This window comes from Diceros bicornis, chromosome X, assembly GCF_020826845.1.
Source record: "Diceros bicornis minor isolate mBicDic1 chromosome X, mDicBic1.mat.cur, whole genome shotgun sequence".
NCBI lineage: Eukaryota > Metazoa > Chordata > Mammalia > Perissodactyla > Rhinocerotidae > Diceros > Diceros bicornis.
The window spans coordinates 53,489,224-53,501,641 of NC_080781.1; positions in this window are offsets into that span (position 1 = coordinate 53,489,224).

The window sequence follows — 12,418 nt, forward strand, 5'->3', positions numbered from 1 at the left end:
CGTGCTATATGTTCTGAATGCCCGAATTGGGAATCTGTGTCAAAACTTTGTTAGGAATTATGTGATCCTTACTAGCTGGAAGTAAGGGAGATGGGGCATGAAGTTATTTCTAGGAGTTGGAGACATACAACCTTTAGCTCAGTTCTGGGCATCTTTGAAATACCTATACAAACTTGTTCCTACATAGTAACTTGCAACTTTGAATGAGAATGTGCTTGCTTACAGCAACGTGCTATATGTTCTGAATGCCCGAATTGGGAATCTGTGTCAAAACTTTGTTAGGAATTATGTGATCCTTACTAGCTGGAAGTAAGGGAGATGGGGCATGAAGTTATTTCTAGGAGTTGGAGACATACAACGTTTAGCTCAGTTCTGGGCATCTTTGAAATACCTATACAAACTTGTTCCTACATAGTAACTTGCAACTTTGAATGAGAATGTGCTTGCTTACAGGAACGTGCTATATGTTCTGAATGCCCGAATTGGGAATCTGTGTCAAAACTTTGTTAGGAATTATGTGATCCTACTAGCTGGAACTAAGGGAGATGGGACATGAAGTTATTTCTAGGAGTTGGAGACATACTACGTTTAGCTCAGTTCTGGGCATCTTTGAAATACCTATACAAACTTGTTCCTACATAGTAACTTGCAACTTTGAATGAGAATGTGCTTCCTTACAGCAACGTGCTATATATTCTGAATGCCCGAATTGGGAATCTGTGTCAAAACTTTGTTAGGAATTATGTGATCCTTACTAGCTGGAAGTAAGGGAGATGGGGCATGAAGTTATTTCTAGGAGTTGCAGACATACAACGTTTAGCTCAGTTCTGGGTATCTTTGAAATACCTATACAAACTTGTTCCTACATAGTAACTTGCAACTTTGAATGAGAATGTGCTTGCTTACAGCAACGTGCTATATGTTCTGAATGCCCGAATTGGGAATCTGTGTCAAAACTTTGTTAGGAATTATGTGATCCTTACTAGCTGGAAGTAAGGGAGATGGGGCATGAAGTTATTTCTAGAGGTTGGACACATACCAAGTTTAGCTCAGTTCTGGGCATCTTTGAAATACCTATACAAACTTGTTCCTACATAGTAACTTGCAACTTTGAATGAGAATGTGCTTGCTTACAGCAACGTGCTATATGTTCTGAATGCCCGAATTGGCAATCTGTGTCAAAACTTTGCTAGGAATTATGTGATCCTTACTAGCTGGAAGTAAGGGAGATGGGGCATGAAGTTATTTCTAGGAGTTGGAGACATACCAAGTTTATCTCAGTTCTGGGTATCTTTGAAATACCTATACAAACTTGTTCCTACATAGTAACTTGCAACTTTGAATGAGAATGTGCTTGCTTACAGCAACGTGCTATATGTTCTGAATGCCCGAATTGGGAATCTGTGTCAAAACTTTGTTAGGAATTATGTGATCCTTACTAGCTGGAAGTAAGGGAGATGGGGCATGAAGTTATTTCTAGGAGTTGGAGACATACAACGTTTAGCTCAGTTCTGGGCATCTTTGAAATACCTATACAAACTTGTTCCTACATAGTAACTTGCAACTTTGAATGAGAATGTGCTTGCTTACAGCAACGTGCTATATGTTCTGAATGCCCGAATTGGGAATTTGTGTCAAAACTTTGATAGGAATTATGTGATCCTTACTAGCTGGAAGTAAGGGAGATGGGGCATGAAGTTATTTCTAGGAGTTGGAGACATACAACGTTTAGCTCAGTTCTGGGCATCTTTGAAATACCTATACAAACTTGTTCCTACATAGTAACTTGCAACTTTGAATGAGAATGTGCTTGCTTACAGCAACGTGCTATATGTTCTGAATGCCCGAATTGGGAATACTGTGTCAAAACTTTGTTAGGAATTATGTGATCCTTACTAGCTGGAAGTAAGGGAGATGGGGCATGAAGTTATTTCTAGGAGTTGGAGACATACAACGTTTAGCTCAGTTCTGGGCATCTTTGAAATACCTATACAAACTTGTTCCTACATAGTAACTTGCAACTTTGAATGAGAATGTGCTTGCTTACAGCAACGTGCTATATGTTCTGAATGCCCGAATTGGGAATCTGTGTCAAAACTTTGTTAGGAATTATGTGATCCTTACTAGCTGGAAGTAAGGGAGATGGGGCATGAAGTTATTTCTAGAGGTTGGACACATACCAAGTTTAGCTCAGTTCTGGGCATCTTTGAAATACCTATACAAACTTGTTCCTACATAGTAACTTGCAACTTTGAATGAGAATGTGCTTGCTTACAGCAACGTGCTATATGTTCTGAATGCCCGAATTGGGAATCTGTGTCAAAACTTTGTTAGGAATTATGTGATCCTTACTAGCTGGAAGTAAGGGAGATGGGGCATGAAGTTATTTCTAGGAGTTGGAGACATACAACGTTTAGCTCAGTTCTGGGCATCTTTGAAATACCTATACAAACTTGTTCCTACATAGTAACTTGCAACTTTGAATGAGAATGTGCTTGCTTACAGCAACGTGCTATATGTTCTGAATGCCCGAATTGGGAATCTGTGTCAAAACTTTGTTAGGAATTATGTGATCCTTACTAGCTGGAAGTAAGGGAGATGGGGCATGAAGTTATTTCTAGGAGTTGGAGACATACAACGTTTAGCTCAGTTCTGGGCATCTTTGAAATACCTATACAAACTTGTTCCTACATAGTAACTTGCAACTTTGAATGAGAATGTGCTTGCTTACAGCAACGTGCTATATGTTCTGAATGCCCGAATTGGGAATCTGTGTCAAAACTTTGTTAGGAATTATGTGATCCTTACTAGCTGGAAGTAAGGGAGATGGGGCATGAAGTTATTTCTAGGAGTTGGAGACATACAACGTTTAGCTCAGTTCTGGGCATCTTTGAAATACCTATACAAACTTGTTCCTACATAGTAACTTGCAACTTTGAATGAGAATGTGATTGCTTACAGCAACGTGCTATATGTTCTGAATGCCCGAATTGGGAATCTGTGTCAAAACTTTGTTAGGAATTATGTGATCCTTACTAGCTGGAAGTAAGGGAGATGGGGCATGAAGTTATTTCTAGGAGTTGGAGACATACAACGTTTAGCTCAGTTCTGGGCATCTTTGAAATACGTATACAAACTTGTTCCTACATAGTAACTTGCAACTTTGAATGAGAATGTGCTTGCTTACAGCAACGTGCTATATGTTCTGAATGCCCGAATTGGGAATCTGTGTCAAAACTTTGTTAGGAATTATGTGATCCTTACTAGATGGAAGTAAGGGAGATGGGTCATGAAGTTATTTCTAGGAGTTGGAGACATACAACGTTTAGCTCAGTTCTGGGCATCTTTGAAATACCTATACAAACTTGTTGCTACGTAGTAACTTGCAACTTTGAATGAGAATGTTTTTGCTTACAGCAACGTGCTTATGTTCTGAATGCCCGAATTGGGAATCTGTGTCAAAACTTTGTTAGGAATTATGTGATCCTTACTAGCTGGAAGTAAGGGAGATGGGGCATGAAGTTATTTCTAGGAGTTGGACACATACCCACTTTAGCTCAGTTTTGGGCATCTTTGAAATACCTATACAAACTTGTTCCTACATAGTAACTTGCATCATTGAATGAGAATGTGCTTGCTTACAGCAACGTGCTATATGTTCTGAATTCCCGAATTGGGAATCTGTGTCAAAACTTTGTTAGGAATTATGTGATCCTTACTAGCTGGAAGTAAGGGAGATGGTGCATAAAGTTATTTCTAGGAGTTGGAGACATACAAACTTCAGCTCAGTTCTGGGCATCTTTGAAAGTCCTATACAAACTTGTTCCTACATAGTAACTTGCATCTTTGAATGAGAATGTGCTTGCTTACAGCAACGTGCTATATGTTCTGAATGCCCGAATTGGGAATCTGTGTCAAAACTTTGTTAGGAATTATGTGATCCTTACTAGCTGGAAGTAAGGGAGATGGGGCATGAAGTTATTTCTAGGAGTTGGAGACATACAACTTTTAGCTCAGTTCTGGGCATCTTTGAAATACCTATACAAACTTGTTCCTACATAGTAACTTGCAACTTTGAATGAGAATGTGCTTGCTTACAGCAACGTGCTATATGTTCTGAATGCCCGAATTGGGAATCTGTGTCAAAACTTTGTTAGGAATTATGTGATCCTTAATAGCTGGAAGTAAGGGAGATGGGGCATGAAGTTATTTCTAGGAGTTGCAGACATACAACGTTTAGCTCAGTTCTGGGCATCTTTGAAATACCTATACAAACTTGTTCCTTCATAGTAACTTGCATCTTTGAATGAGAATGTGCTTGCTTACAGCAACGTGCTATATGTTCTGAATGCCCGAATTGGGAATCTGTGTCAAAACTTTGTTAGGAATTATGTGATCCTTACTAGCTGGAAGTAAGGGAGATGGGGCATGAAGTTATTTCTAGGAGTTGGAGACATACAACGTTTAGCTCAGTTCTGGGCTTCTTTGAAATACCTATACAAACTTGTTCCTACATAGTAACTTGCAACTTTGAATGAGAATGTGCTTCCTTACAGCAACGTGCTATATGTTCTGAATGCCCGAATTTGGAATCTGTGTCAAAACTTTGTTAGGAATTATGTGATCCTTACTAGCTGGAAGTAAGGGAGATGGGGCATGAAGTTATTTCTAGGAGTTGGAGACATACAACGTTTAGCTCAGTTCTGGGCATCTTTGAAATACCTATACAAACTTGTTCCTACATAGTAACTTGCTTCTTTCAATGAGAATGTGCTTGCTTACAGCAACGTGCTATATGTTCTGAATGCCCGAATTGGGAATCTGTGTCAAAACTTTGTTAGGAATTATGTGATCCTTACTAGCTGGAAGTAAGGGAGATGGGGCATGATGTTATTTCTAGGAGTTGGAGACATACTACGTTTAGCTCAGTTCTGGGCATCTTTGAAATACCTATACAAACTTGTACCTACATAGTAACTTGCAACTTTGAATGAGAATGTGCTTGCTTACAGCAACTTGCTATATGTTCTGAGTGCTCGAATTGGGAATCTGTGTCAAAACTTTGTTAGGAATTATGTGATCCTTACTAGCTGGAAGTAAGGGAGATGGGGCATGATGTTATTTCTAGAGGTTGGACACATACCAAGTTTAGCTCAGTTCTGGGCATCTTTGAAATACCTATACAAACTTGTTCCTACATAGTAACTTGCAACTTTGAATGAGAATGTGCTTGCTTACAGCAACGTGCTATATGTTCTGAATGCCCGAATTGGGAATCTGTGTCAAAACTTTGTTAGGAATTATGTTATCCTTACTAGCTGGAAGTAAGGGAGATTGGGCATGAAGTTATTTCTAGGAGTTGGAGACATACAACGTTTAGCTCAGTTCTGGGCATCTTTGAAATACCTATACAAACTTGTTCCTACATAGTAACTTGCAACTTTGAATGAGAATGTGCTTGTTTACAGCAACGTGCTATATGTTCTGAATGCCCGAATTGGGAATCTGTGTCAAAACTTTGTTAGGAATTATGTGATCCTTACTAGCTGGAAGTAATGGAGATGGGGCATGAAGTTATTTCTAGGAGTTGGAGACATACAACGTTTAGCTCAGTTCTGGGCATCTTTGAAATACCTATACAAACTTGTTCCTACATAGTAACTTGCAACTTTGAATGAGAATGTGCTTGCTTACAGTAACGTGCTATATGTTCTGAATGCCCGAATTGGGAATCTGTGTCAAAACTTTGTTAGGAATTATGTGATCCTTACTAGCTGGAAGTAAGGGAGATGGGGCATGATGTTATTTCTAGGAGTTGGAGACATACAACGTTTAGCTCAGTTCTGGGCATCTTTGAAATACCTATACAAACTTGTTCCTACATAGTAACTTGCAACTTTGAATGAGAATGTGCTTGCTTACAGCAACGTGCTATATGTTCTGAATGCCCGAATTGGGAATCTGTGTCAAAACTTTGTTAGGAATTATGTGATCCTTACTAGCTGGAAGTAAGGGAGATGGGGCATGAAGTTATTTCTAGGAGTTGGAGACATACAACGTTTAGCTCAGTTCTGGGCATCTTTGAAATACCTATACAAACTTGTTCTACATAGTAACTTGCAACTTTGAATGAGAATGTGATTGCTTACAGCAACGTGCTATATGTTCTGAATGCCCGAATTGGGAATCTGTGTCAAAACTTTGTTAGGAATTATGTGATCCTTACTAGCTGGAAGTAAGGGAGATGGGGCATGAAGTTATTTCTAGGAGTTGGAGACATACAACGTTTAGCTCAGTTCTGGGCATCTTTGAAATACCTATACAAACTTGTTCCTACATAGTAACTTGCAACTTTGAATGAGAATGTGCTTGCTTACAGGAACGTGCTATATGTTCTGAATGCCCGAATTGGGAATCTGTGTCAAAACTTTGTTAGGAATTATGTGATCCTTACTAGCTGGAAGTAAGGGAGATGGGGCATGAAGTTATTTCTAGGAGTTGGAGACATACAACGTTTAGCTCAGTTCTGGGCATCTTTGAAATACCTATACAAACTTGTTCCTACATAGTAACTTGCAACTTTGAATGAGAATGTGCTTGCTTACAGGAACGTGCTATATGTTCTGAATGCCCGAATTGGGAATCTGTGTCAAAACTTTGTTAGGAATTATGTGATCCTTACTAGCTGGAAGTAAGGGAGATGGGGCATGAAGTTATTTCTAGGAGTTGGAGACATACAACGTTTAGCTCAGTTCTGGGCATCTTTGAAATACCTATACAAACTTGTTCCTACATAGTAACTTGCAACTTTGAATGAGAATGTGCTTGCTTACAGCAACGTGCTATATGTTCTGAATGCCCGAATTGGGAATCTGTGTCAAAACTTTGTTAGGAATTATGTGATCCTTAATAGCTGGAAGTAAGGGAGATGGGGCATGAAGTTATTTCTAGGAGTTGGAGACATACAACGTTTAGCTCAGTTCTGGGCATCTTTGAAATACCTATACAAACTTGTTCCTACATAGTAACTTGCAACTTTGAATGAGAATGTGATTGCTTACAGCAACGTGCTATATGTTCTGAATGCCCGAATTGGGAATCTGTGTCAAAACTTTGTTAGGAATTATGTGATCCTTACTAGATGGAAGTAAGGGAGATGGGGCATGAAGTTATTTCTAGGAGTTGGAGACATACAACGTTTAGCTCAGTTCTGGGCATCTTTGAAATACCTATACAAACTTGTTCCTACATCGTAACTTGCAACTTTGAATGAGAATGTGCTTGCTTACAGCAACGTGCTATATGTTCTGAATGCCCGAATTGGGAATCTGTGTCAAAACTTTGTTAGGAATTATGTGACCCTTACTAGCTGAAAGTAAGGGAGATGGGGCATGAAGTTATTTCTAGGAGTTGGACACATACCCACTTTAGCTCAGTTTTGGGCATCTTTGAAATACCTATACAAACTTGTTCCTACATAGTAACTTGCTTCTTAGAATGAGAATGTGCTTGCTTACAGCAACGTGCTATATGTTCTGAATGCCCGAATTGGGAATCTGTGTCAAAACTTTGTTAGGAATTATGTGATCCTTACTAGCTGGAAGTAAGGGAGATGGGGCATAAAGTTATTTCTAGGAGTTGGAGACATACAACGTTTAGCTCAGTTCTGGGCATCTTTGAAATACCTATACAAACTTGTTCCTACATAGTAACTTGCTTCTTAGAATGAGAATGTGCTTGCTTACAGCAACGTGCTATATGTTCTGAGTGCTCGAATTGGGAATCTGTGTCAAAACTTTGTTAGGAATTATGTGATCCTTACTAGCTGGAAGTAAGGGAGATGGGGCATGATGTTATTTCTAGAGGTTGGACACATACCAAGTTTAGCTCAGTTCTGGGCATCTTTGAAATACCTATACAAACTTGTTCCTACATAGTAACTTGCAACTTTGAATGAGAATGTGCTTGCTTACAGCAACGTGCTATATGTTCTGAATGCCCGAATTGGGAATCTGTGTCAAAACTTTGTTAGGAATTATGTTATCCTTACTAGCTGGAAGTAAGGGAGATGGGGCATGAAGTTATTTCTAGGAGTTGGAGACATACAACGTTTAGCTCAGTTCTGGGCATCTTTGAAATACCTATACAAACTTGTTCCTACATAGTAACTTGCAACTTTGAATGAGAATGTGCTTGTTTACAGCAACGTGCTATATGTTCTGAATGCCCGAATTGGGAATCTGTGTCAAAACTTTGTTAGGAATTATGTGATCCTTACTAGCTGGAAGTAAGGGAGATGGGGCATGAAGTTATTTCTAGGAGTTGGAGACATACAACGTTTAGCTCAGTTCTGGGCATCTTTGAAATACCTATACAAACTTGTTCCTACATAGTAACTTGCAACTTTGAATGAGAATGTGCTTGCTTACAGTAACGTGCTATATGTTCTGAATGCCCGAATTGGGAATCTGTGTCAAAACTTTGTTAGGAATTATGTGATCCTTACTAGCTGGAAGTAAGGGAGATGGGGCATGATGTTATTTCTAGGAGTTGGAGACATACAACGTTTAGCTCAGTTCTGGGCATCTTTGAAATACCTATACAAACTTGTTCCTACATAGTAACTTGCAACTTTGAATGAGAATGTGCTTGCTTACAGCAACGTGCTATATGTTCTGAATGCCCGAATTGGGAATCTGTGTCAAAACTTTGTTAGGAATTATGTGATCCTTACTAGCTGGAAGTAAGGGAGATGGGGCATGAAGTTATTTCTAGGAGTTGGAGACATACAACGTTTAGCTCAGTTCTGGGCATCTTTGAAATACCTATACAAACTTGTTCCTACATAGTAACTTGCAACTTTGAATGAGAATGTGATTGCTTACAGCAACGTGCTATATGTTCTAAATGCCCGAATTGGGAATCTGTGTCAAAACTTTGTTAGGAATTATGTGATCCTTACTAGCTGGAAGTAAGGGAGATGGGGCATGAAGTTATTTCTAGGAGTTGGAGACATACAACGTTTAGCTCAGTTCTGGGCATCTTTGAAATACCTATACAAACTTGTTCCTACATCGTAACTTGCAACTTTGAATGAGAATGTGCTTGCTTACAGCAACGTGCTATATGTTCTGCATGCCCGAATTGGGAATCTGTGTCAAAACTTTGTTAGGAATTATGTGATCCTTACTAGCTGGAAGTAAGGGAGATGGGGCATGAAGTTATTTCTAGGAGTTGGAGACATACAACGTTTAGCTCAGTTCTGGGCATCTTTGAAATACCTATACAAACTTGTTCCTACGTAGTAACTTGCAACTTTGAATGAGAATGTGCTTGCTTACAGCAACGTGCTATATGTTCTGAATGCCCGAATTGGGAATCTGTGTCAAAACTTTGTTAGGAATTATGTGACCCTTACTAGCTGAAAGTAAGGGAGATGGGGCATGAAGTTATTTCTAGGAGTTGGACACATACCCACTTTAGCTCAGTTTTGGGCATCTTTGAAATGCCTATACAAACTTGTTCCTACATAGTAACTTGCTTCTTAGAATGAGAATGTGCTTGCTTACAGCAACGTGCTATATGTTCTGAATGCCCAAATTGGGAATCTGTGTCAAAACTTTGTTAGGTATTATGTGATCCTCACTAGCTGGAAGTAAGGGAGATGGGGCATGAAGTTATTTCTAGGAGTTGGATACATACAACGTTTAGCTCAGTTCTGGGCATCTTTGAAAGTCCTATACAAACTTGTTCCTACATAGTAACTTGCATCTTTGAATGAGAATGTGCTTGCTTACAGCAACGTGCTATATGTTCTGAATGCCCGAATTGGGAATCTGTGTCAAAACTTTGTTAGGAATTATGTGATCCTTACTAGCTGGAAGTAAGGGAGATGGGGCATGAAGTTATTTCTAGGAGTTGGAGACATACCAAGTTTAGCTCAGTTCTGGGCATCTTTGAAATACCTATACAAACTTGTTCCTACATAGTAACTTGCATCTTTGAATGAGAATGTGCTTGCTTACAGCAACGTGCTATATGTTCTGAATGCCCGAATTGGGAATCTGTGTCAAAACTTTGTTAGGAATTATGTGATCCTTACTAGCTGGAAGTAAGGGAGATGGGGCATAAAGTTATTTCTAGGAGTTGGAGACATACAACGTTTAGCTCAGTTCTGGGCATCTTTGAAATACCTATACAAACTTGTTCCTACATAGTAACTTGCTTCTTAGAATGAGAATGTGCTTGCTTACAGCAACGTGCTATATGTTCTGAGTGCTCGAATTGGGAATCTGTGTCAAAACTTTGTTAGGAATTATGTGATCCTTACTAGCTGGAAGTAAGGGAGATGGGGCATGATGTTATTTCTAGAGGTTGGACACATACCAAGTTTAGCTCAGTTCTGGGCATCTTTGAAATACCTATACAAACTTGTTCCTACATAGTAACTTGCAACTTTGAATGAGAATGTGCTTGCTTACAGCAACGTGCTATATGTTCTGAATGCCCGAATTGGGAATCTGTGTCAAAACTTTGTTAGGAATTATGTGATCCTTACTAGCTGGAAGTAAGGGAGATGGGGCATGAAGTTATTTCTAGGAGTTGGAGACATACAACGTTTAGCTCAGTTCTGGGCATCTTTGAAATACCTATACAAACTTGTTCCTACATAGTAACTTGCAACTTTGAATGAGAATGTGCTTGTTTACAGCAACGTGCTATATGTTCTGAATGCCCGAATTGGGAATCTGTGTCAAAACTTTGTTAGGAATTATGTGATCCTTACTAGCTGGAAGTAATGGAGATGGGGCATGAAGTTATTTCTAGGAGTTGGAGACATACAACGTTTAGCTCAGTTCTGGGCATCTTTGAAATACCTATACAAACTTGTTCCTACATAGTAACTTGCAACTTTGAATGAGAATGTGCTTGCTTACAGTAACGTGCTATATGTTCTGAATGCCCGAATTGGGAATCTGTGTCAAAACTTTGTTAGGAATTATGTGATCCTTACTAGCTGGAAGTAAGGGAGATGGGGCATGATGTTATTTCTAGGAGTTGGAGACATACAACGTTTAGCTCAGTTCTGGGCATCTTTGAAATACCTATACAAACTTGTTCCTACATAGTAACTTGCAACTTTGAATGAGAATGTGCTTGCTTACAGCAACGTGCTATATGTTCTGAATGCCCGAATTGGGAATCTGTGTCAAAACTTTGTTAGGAATTATGTGATCCTTACTAGCTGGAAGTAAGGGAGATGGGGCATGAAGTTATTTCTAGGAGTTGGAGACATACAACGTTTAGCTCAGTTCTGGGCATCTTTGAAATACCTATACAAACTTGTTCCTACATAGTAACTTGCAACTTTGAATGAGAATGTGATTGCTTACAGCAACGTGCTATATGTTCTGAATGCCCGAATTGGGAATCTGTGTCAAAACTTTGTTAGGAATTATGTGATCCTTACTAGCTGGAAGTAAGGGAGATGGGGCATGAAGTTATTTCTAGGAGTTGGAGACATACAACGTTTAGCTCAGTTCTGGGCATCTTTGAAATACCTATACAAACTTGTTCCTACATCGTAACTTGCAACTTTGAATGAGAATGTGCTTGCTTACAGCAACGTGCTATATGTTCTGCATGCCCGAATTGGGAATCTGTGTCAAAACTTTGTTAGGAATTATGTGATCCTTACTAGCTGGAAGTAAGGGAGATGGGGCATGAAGTTATTTCTAGGAGTTGGAGACATACAACGTTTAGCTCAGTTCTGGGCATCTTTGAAATACCTATACAAACTTGTTCCTACGTAGTAACTTGCAACTTTGAATGAGAATGTGCTTGCTTACAGCAACGTGCTATATGTTCTGAATGCCCGAATTGGGAATCTGTGTCAAAACTTTGTTAGGAATTATGTGACCCTTACTAGCTGAAAGTAAGGGAGATGGGGCATGAAGTTATTTCTAGGAGTTGGACACATACCCACTTTAGCTCAGTTTTGGGCATCTTTGAAATACCTATACAAACTTGTTCCTACATAGTAACTTGCTTCTTAGAATGAGAATGTGCTTGCTTACAGCAACGTGCTATATGTTCTGAATGCCCGAATTGGGAATCTGTGTCAAAACTTTGTTAGGTATTATGTGATCCTCACTAGCTGGAAGTAAGGGAGATGGGGCATGAAGTTATTTCTAGGAGTTGGATACATACAACGTTTAGCTCAGTTCTGGGCATCTTTGAAAGTCCTATACAAACTTGTTCCTACATAGTAACTTGCATCTTTGAATGAGAATGTGCTTGCTTACAGCAACGTGCTATATGTTCTGAATGCCCGAATTGGGAATCTGTGTCAAAACTTTGTTAGGAATTATGTGATCCTTACTAGCTGGAAGTAAGGGAGATGGGGCATGAAGTTATT